Source organism: Phocoena sinus, chromosome 3, assembly GCF_008692025.1.
Source record: "Phocoena sinus isolate mPhoSin1 chromosome 3, mPhoSin1.pri, whole genome shotgun sequence".
NCBI lineage: Eukaryota > Metazoa > Chordata > Mammalia > Artiodactyla > Phocoenidae > Phocoena > Phocoena sinus.
The window spans coordinates 169838581-169856520 of NC_045765.1; positions in this window are offsets into that span (position 1 = coordinate 169838581).

Sequence of the window (17940 nt, forward strand, 5' to 3'; positions counted from 1 at the left end):
CAATAGTACAGACTTGGGGTCCCAAGGCTGTGTGTTGGAGTTCAGGGGTCAGAATTAGCATCACACTCAAGTGTCCTCTGAAATCTGTGAAAAGCAGAAATTCCTGGAGTAGATTAAACAGTGCTGGCCTCAGTTTACCCCACTAACTGACAGACACCGTTTCCTTCTGTGAGTTCTGTTCATCCTTTGAGTGGGATGTATTCCTTTTATTCTTGATCAGGCTTAGAGAAAACTCTTTTATCATCTAACCTGCATTTTCAAAGGCCTGGGATGTCTTTCAGTGGATAGTCAAAAGTTTTAACTGAGATTGTGGAATTTCTGCCCGGCGTTTCAGGCTTCCCCGGCCATCCCTCCCCTCTGCTGCATCCCCTCCCTCCCCTGGCCCTTCCTGCTCTGCCTGAGCTGCACTAAGGCTCCTCTCACTGTACATAAGTCTTCCCTGTTCTGCGCCCCGCCCCTTCTATCTTGTATGTGTCTCCTTTGCCTCTTCAGAGCGTGGTGTGCCAGTTCCCTAGGGCTGCAGTAACACAGTGTCACAAACTCGGTGGCTTAATCAACAGAATTGTCTTCTCTCACAGCTCTGGAGGCCAGAAGTCTGAAACCAAAGAGTCAGCAGGTCCCCAGAGGCTCCAGGGAAGAATGCGATTCCTCCCCCTAGTTTCTGGGGTTGCCAATCCATGCCTGGCATTCCTTGGCTTGCAGCTGCATCCTGGTGACCTCTGCCTGTCACCACATGGAGTCCTCCCAGTGTGCCTCTCTATCCCTGCCTCTCTCCTCATCAGGCAATGCATTAGGGCCGATCCTGTACCTATTTCTGGACCTCGCTCTCTTTCACAGGTTCTGGGTCCCTGGCCTCCTCTCTTTCTGGTCCATCATTTATCTCTCCGTCTCCACCAGAGGGATCTCTCCAGACAGAGATCTACTCACTGCCTTCCTGCTGGGCCTCCACTGACTCAACAGACATGGCAGAAAGCCCGAGTCTCTGAGCCTGGTTTGTACAGTTCTCCCAAACCTGGGCCCTTCCTGCTGGCCCTCTCCCCTGTCTTGCTCAACACCCAAAATTTATGTCAGCAAAGCAGGACAGCTTGGAGACCATGGCCCAGAGTGGCATGGTCAATTTGGGACATTTACTTTTCTTTTTTTCTTCCCTTTGTGCTGGGAGTAGGACACTAGCATTCTTTTCTGCTTTCTTTCCTGGTTAATTGTCACCAGTCAAGACCAAGTACAAGGAAAATCTGCAGGAAGGCCTCTCTCCCCTCCACCCCACCCCAACCCAGGCTGGCAAGGCAGCTGCCTCTGGGCCTCCAGAGCCCAGCACACCCTGCACAGTCAACTCTAAATGTTTGTCCTTCTGTCTGTCTCCTCCCTTCATCTGTGGGCTCCTTGTCTTTCCCGGGAGGGCAAAAGACTCACAAGACACTGCATAGCTAGTTAGATATGAAAGTCTGCAGTTCAGGATATTGGTCATGGCTGGAGATATAAATTGGGAACCAAGAGTGAATGTATATTTACCACCAATAGACCCAAGTGTAGCTAGAGAGGGAAGAAGCCGAGGATAGAACCTGAGGCATACCAAGTCTTAGAGATCGGAAGAAAAAGTAAGTTCTGCAAAGTCCGCTTCCTGGATTCAGGAGGAGAGCCAGCTGTGTGTTCCAGAAGCTGAGTGAAGACAGCCTTGCGGAAGGAGGCTGTGGTCAGCTGGGAGCACCTGCAGCATGAGGGCCAGGTGAGAGGGATGCCCAGAATTAACCCCTGCATGTAGCCCTGGGGTCGTCACCTGTGACCTTGACCAGAGACCACTGGAGAGGTGGGGACAAAAGCCTGATTGAGTCATTTGAAGAGAAAACGCTGGGGCAGCTCCTGGAGGGACCAGTAGACTAAAAGGAAGGTCGTTTCTTAACTGTTGGAAAGAATAGCACATTCACTTGTTGATGGAAGGACCCAGCAGGGGAGACATTGTTCATGAAGGAGAAAGGGGCTGAGACGAGATGGGATTTAGGGCATACGTTCATGCCGAACACAGGAGGGAGACAGAGGCATGGGCACAGCTGGCAGAAGGCAGTTGAAGAGACAGCTGGAGCTTGGAGCAGTTCTTTTCTGATCGTCCCTGTTTTCTCCATGAAACTAAAGAAACAAAGATATCAGTTAATGTCGAGGATGGAGGAAGAGGTGGTGTGTATTCAAGAGACAGGAGAAGGTAAAAATGGTGATCAGGGAGCATAGTATGAAGGCCAGGCAGCTTTCAGAGCCACTGGAGGTCAGTGCTCATGGGTTTAAGGATAGAAGCGTTTGGGCAATTGTGCTTTTGTCCAAACTCAATCTTATGCCCAGGTGAAGGGGGACTACGGTGTCACCAAGCGCATAAGATGCAGAAATAAAGGAGCAAGGCAGCTACTGTGTTAGTGACACCACCCTGTGAAGTGTAACTCCTTCTTTAAGAAAAGGAATTGAGTAACTTGCCCAAGATCACTGAGCTAGTGAGGCGATGATTTGGGATTGCAATCCAGGTCTAGCTAACTTGAAAAACATTGATTTTCCACCACTGTATTCACTCAGTACTTAATACAGAATTTAGCATTATATATACCTATGTCTTCTCTGAGTTTTCTGTGCCATTATACCATTAATGCCACGTTGAATTGCACTGTTTTTATTGTTCAGCATTAGTTCTTTGTTTTTCCAAGTGTTTTAAATTTAATTAAGGTATGTCCTAAACACAGGAAAATCAGAATTCAGATATGTGTGGTTTGATGAATATCACAAAGTGGTAATTACCAATGAGTTTCTTATATCTGTGAATTGACATCTTCCATTGTGTTTGGAAAATTCTCAGCCATTATCTCTTTCAGGATTGCCCCTGGTTCATTCTTGTTTTCTCACTAATTCTAGAAATGTCACTCAGTCTCTTCCTTCTTTGCCATGTTTTTCATCATTTTTTCTTTCTATGATTCAATCTAGATGTTTTCTTTCAACTGTTCCTTAGTTCTTTGGTGAAATTCGTAACTTGGCTTTTAATTATTGAACATATTCATCACAGTTATTTTAAAGTCTGTGTCTGATCATTCCAAAATCTGCATCTTCTGTGGTTTGGTCCCTAGTTTTTTCTATTTGTCTTTGGTCTGTCTTTATTTGTTTTCGCCCCTGTTGTTTTAATCTGCATTTAGAACTTTAGGCATGAGAAATTAGAGCTCCTGTGAGGCACTGGTTTGTGCTATCATTCTTCAGGGAAGGCTTATTCTCCCTTGAGACAGGCAGTCGGGGGGCGAGGGGGCTCTAGGCTTCATTCTTTGTCAGACTTCATCTATTTCTGTTTCACCCTTATTCTTAAGTGTGACCCTGCAGGATTCCCAGCTGAAGGCCTTCTCCTTTGTGTTGGGCTCTGAGATCCAATTTTTGCTGAAAGCTCTGCAGATACTCAGACTTTTAGCCGGTACAAGGGCCTTGAGAGGAAAGTGACACCTCCCTCAGGGTTTCTTCAGTGCCTCTCCTTCCATCCGGCATCCTGGACCTCAAATCCTTGCTGTCTCAGGAGCTCTGCAATGGCTATAAACAGATGGGCATTTTTTCTTTACAGTGTGTTCAGTTTTTCCTGTTATTCTTGGTGGAAAATTTGGTCTGCATTATCTCATCTTCCAATACTAGAAATGCAAGTCTCTTCTTAACTGTTTAAATCATTTCACATGTGTTCTTTTATATCCTCCATAGCCCATCAGCAGGGCAGATGCCTAGAAAGACACATTTCACTGGGCAGTACCCACAGATATGAAGTCAAATGGTGCAGTGCTTGCATTACATTCTTTAAAGTCATCTCCTTAACAAAGTTTTCTTTTTTCTTTTCCTGCCTCCTTTGGTTTCAGGAAGGGCCTAAAGAGTTAATTTTTATGAAACTGGGAAATCTCTCTCAGGATTCATCATATTGTGTTCTTAGATATTGTCCACCTCTCATTAAAGCATCCCAGGTTATTTACTTATAAGTTTCAAGTAGTGGTTGGGGCAGAATGAGGTATTTGGAACATGTACAACCTAACCTTAAACTTAATAATGTGTTCTCAGAAAAAAAAAAAACAAAAAACAACTTTAATTAAGAAAGCCAGATGACAGAGCAGGGAAATGTAATCAAGCAACTCAGTCTTCAGTGGAAAGAAATGGGAGATTTATTATGCATTTTCTCTTGAGATCCAGCCTGGAGAGTGAGGGTCAGTGATGCGTTTGAATGGAGGAGGTGCTCAGGGTTGACCAGTGCACAGCCCCACGCCTGGTCACTCTTAGGACCCCATCAAGCAGCCTGCTAGGGAGGGCAAAGAGGTGAAGAAGTGGGGTGGGGAGCCACCTCTGTAGGAATGAGCAGAGATGTGCTCACAGACATGGAAAAGCTGCAAGCCCTGTGCCCAGTGAGTATTTCTGCTCACTCAGAAACCACACTCCCTAACACAAATTTATCTCAGGTGCCAAATTTAATCTGTCAGCACTGTGTTAAGAAAGATCCTGATGCTGAATCAAGGTCAATGACAAAGGGTCCTACTACCTGAGTGGTACCAACCTGAGGCTTGGGGTGGGGAGAGCTGCACTGCCGGTGTCGTGTATTTGCCACTTCTCTCATTGAAGTATGTGTACCATGACAATTACCCTATATGTTCATTACTTATGCACTCGTTCTTAAACAACCTCATGACGTAGGTAAGACAGGTATCATAAATCCCATTTCTCAGGTAAGAAAACAGCATTTTAGAATGTAACAAGATTTGACCACATAATCCACAGCTTCCTACTGAGCTTCTGTTCCTATTCAATTTTCCCGTAGCTGCTAGGAAGACAGTCAGCACCCGGTGACCAGGGCGTCAGGTAAAAACGTGGACGATGCAGTAATATTCATAGCGTTGCTCTCAGAGAACACAATAAATACTCCCTAAAGAACAGTAAACTATTCTGTCCATTCATGTTAAAAATTGTTAAAAACATAATTAAAAGATAAAAGTTATGAATGGTCATGAATTTAGACTTTTTATATTGCGAATGGAATAAATAAGTATAGAACAACACGGAATTTATACACGGATTTTTTTTCAGTAAATACATTCTATAGTACTAAACAATCCATGGTTGGTTGAAACTGCAGGTGCAGAACTGCATATACAAAGGGCCAACTGCAAAGTTACACATGAATTTTCTATTGCCCTGGGGGTCAATGCCCCTAACCCCTTCGTTGTTCAAAGGTCAACTGTAGTTGATGCCCCAAACGTATAAGGAAATACAAAAGGGGTTGAAAACTTTCACTGCTAATTTTTGTGCATACCCAAAAATAAGGCAGGAAAAGAGCCATTTAACTAAATTAAAAATATATCTTTGGGCCACATGCTAAATGCATAAAATATACTAGAATATAATCTAGTATGGGTTAGATTAATGTATAAGTAACTGTAATCCAAGACAGGATATGATAGTACTTGCCATTGGAGAGACACAAGAAAACAGAATAGGAGATCATTGAGTGAGGAGATTTGGATATAATCATTCAGCCTGATTATTGAATGAATTACATTTTTATAACTATATAAAATTTACTGTCAAATTTAAGAAAGCAAAAAAGAGAGAGGGAGAGAAAGAGAGGAGTATTTCTTTCAACCTTATAGATTGACTCTGATCCTGTGTGGTCTTTTTCCTGGACTCCTCAGGTGGGTATGAACAAACCCAGTCTATAATGTACTCACATCTATTTCCTGGAAACTTTCTAGAATTGTATATAATGAGCATCTGATAATAAACCAACTTATCTCAGGACTCGTGGCACGGATTTTAATTTCTGCTTACAAATTTTCAAAGGTTAATAAAAGAGAAAATAAAGTTTCTACAAGTGAACATAGAAATCAAGAATTTGTTGTAATTCCTGCCACCTTTAAATAGAAATGTTTTTGACTATCCAACATGGACTACTACCCCTCTTATTACTTAGCTCTCCTGGAAACAAGATCCGAAAGCCCCTCTGCATCAAATGTTCTGGCTTCTCTGGAGGCTGAACAAGTCTGCTGTAGGCAGAGGGAGGGTCTTTAGTTGCATTATCAATTTCTAAAGTCTCTGACCATGGACACTCTTAGCAGTGACATCTCCTCCATCCACTTATGCCTTGGTGCTTAGGTCCTTGTAGGCAAAAGAAGAAAGGTCACAACTTCTTTGACACTCCTCCAGTTAAGGGGCTGAGTCTGTGTCCCCTCCCCTTAAGTGAGAGCAGGCTTGTGATTGCTTCAGTCAAGCAGAATGGTGGAAGTGACCCTGTGTCTTCTGAAGCAAGGTCATAAAAGCTGTGCTGTCTCCACGTGGTCTCCTGAACCCAGCCCCATGCAGTGAGAAGCCCAAGCTGGTGGGGAGAGGCCACGTGTGGGTGCCCCACTCAACAGTCCCAGGTGAGCCCGGACTTCAAGCCATCCCAGCCCAGGCAACAGATGTCTGAGTGAGGAAGCATCCAGATGGTTCCAGTCCCCAGCCTCTGGTCTGCCCAGTCATTCAAGTCTTTCCAAATGAGACCTCGGACCTCCCTCCTGTGCTCTATAGAATTTCCTGACTGACAGGATTTGTGAACATAATAAAATGATTGCTGTCTTACCCCACGAAGCTTGGGGTCATTTGTTACCCAGAACTCAACCAGAACGCCCACAATTACATCTGCCCGTGTCACTCAAACTTGTCCTGAGTCCCACCTCTCAATCTATTTCTATCCTGACCACAAATTCTCTGCCAGTTCTCATGCAAATTTTCCATCTTAACACTCACCCAGCTTTACACTAATATTCTTCTCATTGTACAATAATATTTTGTTGTATTTACTTCCATTTTTAAAACTATTTTACTATCACAGGATGTTTCCATTCTTTTCCACTTGGGGTAATTAAGGATGATGCCATCACAAATATCTTTGTATGTGATTTTATGCTTGAGTTTCAGATTAGTTTTAAAGGGTACATTTTCAGAAGTTCAATTACCAGGTTAAAGAGGATTAATGACTTTAGGCTCTGGAGGCATATTGGCAAATTTATTTTCAGAGTTATAACAATTTAGAGTGACACCAATAATCTATGAGTGTACCTGTGCCTCTGTGCCCTCTCTGGCTAAATTAAGTTTTATAATTAAGAAAATACTAATTTGAAGCATAAAATTCACAGTTTTGTTTATCTCACAAATTCATGTAGAGGTGGAATGACACGGGCAATTAGAATCATAAGCACATTAAAGCATGAGATACAAAAACAGACGGAATATGATTTAGAAGAAGAGAGAAAAAGCAAAAGGAATGATTGTCAAGTCTAAGTGGGAGAGAGAGAGAAAGACAGAACAAAAAAGAGATGGAAGAAGGTAGCAGAAGGGACCCTCAGATCATGGCAAGGCCAGATACATAAAGAGAGAGAGAACCAAAAAGAGAGATTAATTCCAAGCAGCTGCATGGGTCACTGTATTGAGTAGGGCTCTGAGGCTCCATCAAAGCTCATGGCGGGGGTGGTGGCGTTGGGGGGAGACTTCCCTGGTGGTGCAGTGGTTACGAATCCGCCTGCCAGTGCAGGGAGCACGGAGTCGAGCCCTAGTCCAGGAAGATCCCACATGCCGCAGAGCAATGACACCTGTGCGCCACAACCACTGAGCCTGTGCTCTAGAGCCCGTGAACCACAACTACTGAGCCCGTGTGCTGCAACTACTGAAGCCTGTGCACCTAGAGCCTGTGCTCTGCAACAAAAGAAGCCACCACAATGAGTAGCCCCCACTTGCTGCAACTAGAGAAACCTGCACACAGCAACAAAGAACCAAAGCAGCCAAAAATAAATAAAATAAATAACTTTATTAAAAAAAAAAAAAAAAGCTCATGAGGGGTTGTTCTCCATGGGGTTTTCCGGACAGCTGTGTCCGAGAATCAGACCAAGGTATTGGAGAGACCCAGACCCAGAGTCATTAAGAGAATGAGAGAAAAAATAATCTTGATAAGTGGTGTCACTATGATAGAATGAACACCTTGTTTATCATCCCAGAGTTTCCTCAGAGAGTAGCAGGAGGATAGAGCACAAGCTTTAGATAAATAGCATTAGGGGAAAAAAAAAATTACAAAAAAATATTTGGAATGGGAGTGAATTTGGCCAAACAGATTCAAATACCCTTACTGTTATTTTCCGAAACAACTAACAATTCATCTTCTCTCAGGTAAATGTAGCTCCTTGAAGTAAGAAATGTATAATAATGTTCAAAACATCCTTTTCAAGACTGTGCTCCTTGGGCTTCCCTGGTGGCGCAGTGGTTGAGAGTCTGCCTGCTGATGCAGGGGACATGGGTTCAGTGCCCCGGTCAGGGAAGATCCCACATGCTGCGGACCAAAGAGTGTGCTTCTTGAAATCCCACTGTTTAATGGTCAGCTCACTGTCATTTTTTTTTCAGATACCAAGGGCTTACGATAAAAACATCTGGTCTGGGTGAGCTTGTTTTTGGAAGCAGCACATTATGTAAATAAATATCCGCTTAAAAATGCTTCCCACAATTGCAACTGATATTGTCAGCTCCCCAGTTTTCCAAGAGCAATATGAGATAAACCACAATTAAGTCTTCTAAACAAGAAGAGAATGACAGATAAAATAATCATTTTCGCTTAAGCTCTGTTCTGGGCTGGCATCAAGGACTTTTGTAATTCAGGATACTGCAGGCTACTGGACTTGAAGAAAGAAACACCTCTTCCCCCAGACCACACTCAAGTGCTTGACATATACATTTCACAAATACAAGCAAATTAATATTTTATTTTCTGATTAGCCGGGAAATAGGCAAACTAAACACTAGTTTATAGTATCAGTGATATTTACATGTCAGGTGTGACCACTTATATTGGTACACTGGCCTACGATATGCAAAGGTGATTTCCTTGTACTATCCCATGTCATTAGCACAACAATTCTGACAAAAAGCTATTAGTACCTCCATTTTTTTCAAAAACTGGTCCTAAATAAATCCAACTGCTTGCCCACATGTGGGGAGCTCAATGCTGAGGAGAGAAATTATACAACTGCCATTTGGTGCAATTTCAAACCAATGTTCTCCTACTGTACCTGGGCCCTCAGACACCACCACACCTGGGCCCTCAGACCCCACCCCACCTGGGCCCTCAGAACTCACCACACCTGGGCCCTCAGAACTCACCACACCTGGACCTTCAGACCTCCAACCCATGCCTACCTCACCTCCCACCTCAGTGAGGGATTCTATGCTGTGCCCAAGGGCTCACCAGGTGCCCACCACCCCCACGTACTGCTCCACTACAATTATCAGGGCCACCCCATGAATTCCACCACCTGCATTTCTTGAAGTGAACCTAACACAGGCCAGTGAAGAAGAAAAGGTTCTGTAGGGTCTCAGGGGGGCCCGAGGACAAACTTCAACTCCCCTCTTGTTTACATTGACATTACAAACTGAACAGAAAGGACTCTTTCTCATGTCCAGATGCTCTTTGAAGAGATTACTGGTGACTTCTAACCTGCTTACTTTCCATGTGGTCTTCCACGTCATTTGGGAAACAAGGATTTATTTTCTGGGCCTTTGAAGAGAAAAGAAAGCAATACAGTGGCTCTTCACAGAGTTGGGACAGAACCTGAAGGGGTGCTTGTGGAGCAGGGACCCCAGGCCAGCCCCACGAGGGACCAGCAGTGGGTCCCATTCTCTGCAGCTCCGCAGATCTTCACAGGTGAGGACCAGAAATGCGATTGGGCAAGGAAGGGCCAGCAGGACACAGGACAGCGCGGCAGAGCAGGTCCAATCAGAGGGTCCTCGTCTGGGAGCTGGCGGCCTTTGGTGATGTTCATGGTCAGGTTCCCGAGAAGCAGACCTGAGACAAGGAACAGAGTGTGTGTGATGAGGAGGAGGTGCAGGTGGGAAATGGTGTGAAGTTGAGGCTGGACCAGGAGGAAAAGCCAAGCGGGATACAGCCCCAGCCTGACCCTGGGGGGGCCGCAGGGTGTGAGTTATGCCTCAGAGCAGTTCCAGCCCGGAACAAGGATGCTGCGGTCACACTCCCACACCCAGGACTGAGTCACCAGCCACTCGGGTGGGGTGGCAGGACCTAAACTCTGGGCATTTCCTGTCTGTGCACGTGGAGGACGGGTCAAGGTCAGTGCCTCAAGGAAGAGCTACAGCTCCAGTGGGGAGGTGGACACAAAGGCAGGGAGGGATCTGAGGGGATTTGGTAAAATACTGGCATCGTCCTCCACAGGTAATTACTATCTTATTGTTGAATGCTTACCACTGTGTTCCAGCCACTGTTGTTCAGTGCTGTATGTGTGTGGACTCACTTAGAAGGATCTAACGATCCTCATTGTCCTGGTTTTGCAGATGGGCAATTTGTGCACAGAGGTTGATTCAGTGGCCCGAGGCCCGATTTCTTGATGGTCATGTTCCTACAGGTGGCAGAGCCCTGCCCCGGGGGCCATATTATAGGTCAGTGTCTGCACTGCCCTTGTGTAAGAGCCCATTTCCTCCTCTGTAAAATGAAATAATAACTAACTGGTAGGGTTATGAGAAGATCCTTCTTGATTATGACACGATGGTGAATTACCCTGACCAGGAGCAGGGAGAACCAGAAAGGGAACCAGCTGACCCAGACAGCCACAGGCCTGGTCAGTTCCAAGTACAGTGAGCTTCTGGCACCCACGATCACTTTGATACTGGGGGGAATGACCACACACGTTTAACTCCACTCTCATAGGACCTCAGTACAAGGGGACCTACCCCATCCTCTTTCATGGGTCGTAACCAACTAGCTCCTATGTTGCATTTAGTCATCTTTAAAAACTCGCAGTTTTGTTTTCTCACCTAATGAGAATTCCAGAGGCAGATGGTTGCTGGCCTTGGTTCAGTGGCTCAGTGACATCAGGAACACAGTGTCTGCTATTTTCTTGGCTTTCCTTGTGGTTACAAGATGGCTGTTGCAGTTCCAGCCATCACATCTCAATTCTAGGCAGCAAGAAGGATGAGCAGAAAGGCAAAGGGAAAGTGGTAAGGGCCAGCTGAGCCTTCTGCCTTTTAAAGCTTTCCCAGAAAACCCACCCAAGGGCATCTCATTTGTCCGAATAAAATCACACGGCTGAAACCAAGTTCCCCTAAAACTGAGTTCCTCTGCCGAGTTTAAGATTAACCTCTCTATCAAAAATTTTGTTCCCTTTCTTGTCCCAAACTTGTTCCCCTCAAGATTGAGGAGTATCAAAGTAAAGGGGGAATTAAAACCACATAGAAGCCCCTGTGTCCCTGTCCTTTGTAGTAAAAGGCTTTAGTCTCTCAGGTCTCCCCTGAGTCTCAAAAGGCTGGCTCAAGAGTTAATGATCAGGAAATGTGAAGACCTAGAAACAAAGAGTAGCTTTTGGGCCAGGAGACAGGTAACAATTTAGACTATAGACCAGCCACATCACAGAGTCACTGAACTCCCAGTTCCCTGAAAGATAGAGATAAGGGCCTGACACATCTTCCTAAGTTGTTTTTACAGGGAGAAGACCCACCAGATGGAAACTGCTGCTGCAAGCACAGAGACCCCAGACCGGCTGAAACCAGAAGATTGGTGATGCTCAAAACTCAACCTTGATACCAACAAATCAGAGAACTGTGCACAAGCTGACCACACACCTGGCAGCCCCCTCCCTCACACTGCCTTTAAAAACCTCTCCCTGAAAGCCATCAGGGAGTTCGGGTCTTTTGAACATGAGCTGCCCATTCTCCTTGCCTGATGCCCTACAATAAAAGCTGCACTTTCCTTCACCACAAGCCAGTGTCAGTAGACTGGCTTTACTGTGTGGGCAAGTGGACCCAAGTCCAGGTTCAGTAACATGGCCACCCCATGTTCAAAGGAGGCTAGAAAATATACTTCCTTAATTGGGTTCATTGCTGCTCCAAAATGAGAATCCTATGGGTGTATCAGTTTCCTATTGCTACTGTAGAAAAAGTTAACACAAACTTGTTGGCTCAAAACAATACCCATTCATTCTCTTTCTGTTCTAGAGGTCAGAAATCTGCCGTGTTTTAATGGGCTACAGACAAGGTGCGGGCAGGGCTGCAATCCTCCTGGAAGTCTAGGGGAGAAGGTTTCCTTGTCTTTCCCAGCTCACAGAAGCTGCTTGCATTCCTGGGTCTGTGGCTTCCTTCTATCTTGAAAGCCAGCAAAACCCAGTCAAGTTTCTTCTGAGTTTTTATCTGTCTGGTTCTCCTTCTTCTGCCTCCCTTTTCCACTGTTAAGGACCCTGAGATTACTTTGGTTCCATCTTGATCATTTAGTATCATCTCCCATCTCAAGATCAGTAAGAAATCAAAAACATTAATTTCCCTCCGCCATTTAAGGTAATATACTCACAAGTTCCGGGAATTAAGACATGGACATCCTTTTTGTGGGGGAGTAATTTTTCTGCCTACCACAGTTGGAAGGGAAGAAAAAAAAAATAGATATCAGGTGAGGGGCCACCAGCAGCATCTACCATTTTGGTGACTATACGCAATGCTGAAGTAAAAAGTTCAATTAAATAATGCCTTTTCACTCAGTATGACAATCTCTAGGTCTATCCATGTTGCTGCAACTGGCAATATTTCCCTCTTTTCGTGGCTGAGTAATACTCCATTGTATATGTGTACCACCTCTTCCTATCCATTCATCTGTTGAGGGACATTTAGGTTGCTTCCATGTCTTGGCTATTGTGAATAGTGCTTCAAAGATAAGTCAGACAAATATATGATATCGCTTATATGTGGAATCTAAAACAAGGGTACAAATGAACTTATCTACAAAACAGAAATAGAGTTACAGATGTAGAAAATAAACTTACAGTTACAGGGGGGAAAGGAGGGAGGGGAGGGATAAATTGGGAGATTCGGACTGATATATACACACTACTATATATAAAATAGATAACTAGTAAGGACATACTGTGCAGCACAGGGAGCTCTACGCGATACTCTGTAATGACCTATGTGGGAAAAGAACCTGAAAAAGAGTGGACATATGTGTATGTATAATGAACCGCTTTGCTGTACACCTGAAACTAACACAACATTGTATATCAGCTGTACCCCAATAAAAATTAAAAAAAAAACACACATGCTTTTTCCCACTTTCAACAAGATTATAATATCCAGGAATTTAAGAAACAACCCTTAAGTATCTGATTTTTAGAGTGGAATTAGGAAACCGAGGGTCAGGAAGGTTGAGCAGCAGAGTTGGGATTTGAAATTGGGGGTCAGGGATCAGGGGCATGTTGGAAGCAGAGCCTGCTTCTCTTTTACCAGGAAGCCACATCATGTTTGTATACAAGGTGGAGAAATTTTCTGTAGGCTTTCCGGCTGTTTGGTCTCTATCACACACACGACTCAAGTCTGCTAGCAGCCACAGAGAATAGTAAACAAACTTAGCCTGGTGGCTGAGTTCCAGCAAAACAAAAGCAGCAGGTGGATCCAGTTCGGCCCAAGGGCCTAGTTAACTGAGCCCTGGTCTAGGCAACGATATCATTGATAGTTTGTTTTATGAAACCTCCTTGAACCCTGAGTTAGTGCTGAGTCATGGCTACTGTGGAAACGTGGAGCCAGGCTCCTGCACGTCTCTGGCCACACATTTTTGTGAACCGATCAATACAGAACCTGGTTTTATGTGTGTTTCTGTTTGAAGACACTTGTTTAATGTATAGTTGAGTTATTAACATTGAACTCGTGCCAGCATCACTGTAGCTCATGACTGAGTAAAGCTCATCTAACACATGTATTTTCCCCAAAAGGCACGTCACAGCCTTCTCGTCCTTAGGACCCTGGGCAGCATTTCAGCATGATGCTCGAGGGCAATTTTAAACAGTAAAGTCATCAACGAGAAGCACAAGAATGAGAAAAATGTGTCACTAAATAGACTGTGAAAAGGACGCTTGTTTACAGGGTGAGAGCTGAGACCAGGAGGCAGAGTCCCTTGGTTCCCCCTCAGCCGGGACTGTGTGTGTCAGGAACTCAAATTTCCCACTGCTCTGGGCACATTTGCCAATGACCATAAAAGCACCAAGAGTATTGATTTGGGGTTGCAGATAAATGTTAGCAAGTGGGTGAATGCACAAATATGGAATCCGCAAATACTAAGGACCAGCTGTGCCTGATGTTGCTAACCAGGTTACCTTCGCAACGAGAGATGTCGTATTTGACGTGCTTGGTGACCGTATGACGCTGACATCACCAATGAGAACGGACCCTGGCCAGGCCCCGCCCACAGCCTCTGTCAGCATCACTGGTGGGAATCTACAGTTCTGCAGGTCAGAGTATTATGACACGGTGCTCAGAGGAATCGCATGTAAGTAGCCATATTATCCACAGAACTGGGATACTAAAAGCCCTGCCCAGGCTGGAGCAGTGACCCATGTCCCACACGATGCCTTTGAAGCCTGGTGCTAGCACAGGGCCCGAGGTGGGGATTGGGGGAACTTCATACATGTCAACCAGACAAGTGACCAAGCTTGGGCCCCCAAGGCCTGGTGTCCTGGATAATGACCCACGGTTCTAGTGTGATGTGGCCTTGGGCAGGCTACTTAGCCTTCCTGTGCCTCAGTTTCCTGACCTAAGAGTAGCCACCTCACGGGAGCTTTGGGAGAACCAGAGTTGTCGTCTCTTCTCATCCTGTAAAATCCCAATAAGATGAGCTATGTCTGCGCTTATGGATCTATCTTATTCCATTTCACACTCAGAAACCAAACCTGGAACATTGTGTCCAGTTATGGATCCCACACAGTAGAAGACAAACTAAAGAGATGCCGTTTGCGACGATATGGATGGACCCGGAAGATATTAAGTGAAATAAGCCAGACACAGGAAAACAAATACTATATGACATCATCGATATTGAGAACTTCATAAAGTCAAAGCCATAGAAGCAGAGAGTAGAAAGGTGGTTGCTGAGGGCTGGAGGGGAGGGGGGAATGGGGAGACATTGATCAAAGGGTACAAAGTTCCAGTTATAAGATGACTAAGTCCTAGAGATCCACTGTACAGCATAACGGCTACAGTTAGTGGTACTGTATTGCATACATAGAAATCTGCCAGGAGGGTAGATCTTATGTTAAGTGTTCTTATCACACACACACAAATATTAGGAAGTAGTAGGAGGAGGAGGAAGAGGAGGAGAAAGAGAAGGGGAAGAAAAGAGGAAACTTTGGGAAGTGATGGATATCACCTATTATACTTAGGTGGTGATGATGGTTCCATGGGTGTTTATCTCCAAATTTATCAAGTCATGTCTGTTAAATATGTACAGCTGTTTCTATGTCAATCATACCTCAATAAAGTGCTTAAAGGTACTTTATCTCGACTGTCCAAAGCACAGATGAGAGTAGAGGCTCTGTTCTATCTCACGTAGTTTCAAGCTTCAGAATTCTAGCGGGTTCTGTTGGACAAGGAGATGTAAGGGTTGTGTGGGGTATAAACTACAGCAAAGTCAGAAAACAGACTGGAAGAGCTGTTTCTTACAGTGGAATTTGACCCCAAAACAAAATCGCATACAACCGTGCCGCATGGTTTGGGGTGAAATTCTTTCCCAAACAGGCAAAGTCCACATGCCAGGCTCCAAGACAGTCACTGAGAAGCTTGACGTTTGTCAAAATGAGACGTTCAGGGTTTTCTTGAGGACCTTTCAGAAAGTCCCCACCAAGTACAAGGGGCCAACAGTTCAGTGACAGCAGCAGGATGAGCCGGCCAGCTCTAAACCCCACCAGCTGGGCCTCTGTGGCTTTCTGTGCCTCGGGTGGTAGTGCTGTGACCTATCCCAAAGGGGTGGAAATAGAACTTTGATTAACATATTTGTACTCCTCGTAGAGACCTTTGTATGTGCAGGGCAATCTGTTTGTTGGGTGAATACTTTGTACTTATTTATTTTTAATAAATTTATTTATTTGTTTTTTATTTTTGGCTGCGTTGGGTCTTTGTTGCTGCACTCAGGCTTTCTCTAGTTGCAGCGAGCGGGGACTACTCTTCGTTGCGGTGTGCAGGTTTCTCATTGTCGTGGCTCCTCTTGTTGCAGAACAAGGGTGCGCAGGCTTCAGTAGTTGCAGCGTGCTGGCTCAGTAGTTGTGGCGCATGGGCTTAGTTGCTCCTCGCGGCATGTGGGATCTTCCCGGGCCAGGGCTCGAGCCCATGTTCCCTGCATTGGTAGGTGGATTCTTAACCACTACACCACCAGAGAAGCACACTTTGTACTTATTTGAAGACTATTCTGGATCCATTTCTCCCATATGTTGCAAAATAGTGAAAAGTATCTCCCTGGGAACAGAGGCAGGTCAGGCCCGGGTCAAGAGTGGCTGGAGTCAGTCCTTCTGGACCTGGACAGACCGGAGAAGGGGAGGACACCAGTGGCTCTTATCAGAAGGGTGCCTGCAGGGCCCCGTGGTGGAAGGGCTGGGCTCCCCTTGCTCAGATCCTGTGGCGTCTACACTGGGCAAAGCTCATGCAGAGTGCACGTTTCTCATACTGCCGTGAGGCTGAGCATGAAGGTCTGGTCCCACAGAGGGTAGAGCCCAGCCTCCTGAAGTTGGTTCAGGTGAGGCGTTCACTGTGGACCAAGCTCCTGTGTACCCATCGCATCCATAGGATGCCTTCCTCAGAGCCTCTCTCTGCCCAGGACCCTCAGCCCTGGCTTTGCCTGAGCCACGAGGCATCTCCTGAGCCTCCTGGGGACCCCAGCTGCCTGCCCAGAGGAAGCCCTGCTCCAGCACCGTCAGCGCTGGCCTGAGGATGAGCGGCTCCCTGCCCTTGTCTCTGGTACCACTTCTGGAACCTGTTAAAATGTCAAAGGCTTAGGACCTGGCTCCTGAGCAGCTGTCCCAGGAAAGTGCAGTCCTGTTAACTTGGGGAAAAATTTGGTCAACATGACCCAGGACACAGGAGCACACACTCCCCCTTTTTCCTTCTGCCTGGGGGCTGCTTTGCCTGGAGCCATCCTGCACAGCAGAGCAGGTTCACCTGCTGAGCACCTACCTGGCTGTGGCTCTCCCTGGCACTGCTTCCCTGCTGCTGTGGACTGAATGTGACCCCCGCCCCCCAAATTCATATGTGAGATGGTATTTGGAGATGGAGTCTTTTGGAGGTAATTAGGTTTTCATGAGGTCATGTGGGTGGGGTCCTGTGATGGGATTAGTGTCCTTAAAAGAGGAGACACTAGAACTTACTTCCTCTCTCTCTCTCTCTCTCTCTCTCTCTCTCTCTCTGTCTCTGTCACATTAGGACACAGCGAGAAGACCACCATCTGCAAACCAGGAAGGACGTGGCCCTTGCCAAATCTGCAGACACCTTGATCTCCAGAACTGTGAGAAATAAAGGTCTGTTGTTTAAGCCCGCCAGTCTGCATTTGTTATGGAGCAAATTAAAATGGCAGCCCTGGTGTCTCATGCCCCAGTACAGTGCCAGCATGTAATCCTTTCCCCAGGCTCTGCTTTCTGGGGAATGCAGGGTTGGTTTCAATCATTCAGTTTTTAAGACAGAGGTTAAGAGATCTATCTCATAGTCTTGTTATGAACATGAAATCAAACATATGGAAGGTAACATGTATTGTGCATTAACTGTAGTTGGATATTGTGCTAAGACTTTCACATTCACAATCTCTCAAACAACCTATAGGGGTCATCCTATTGTCACCTGTTTCCCAGATGTGGAGAGTGAAGGATTCAAAGAGATATGGCCAAGGTCAAATTGTGGTGAGGTCAGGGGCTGCACAGAACTTTGTACCCAGAGGTCTGGCACAGGGATGGCATCTCCTTACCTACCACCTGCATGATCTGTAATCTGTACAGGAGGACAGGCCAACATGTGGAAGGGGTTCAAAGACAAGAGTTTCCCTTTCCCTCCATCTGTCTTTACAATTATTATGGAACATTGGCTGTCTTTATTTCAAGATAGTTTTGTGACATGTGGTAATCCTCAAATGTGTGTTTC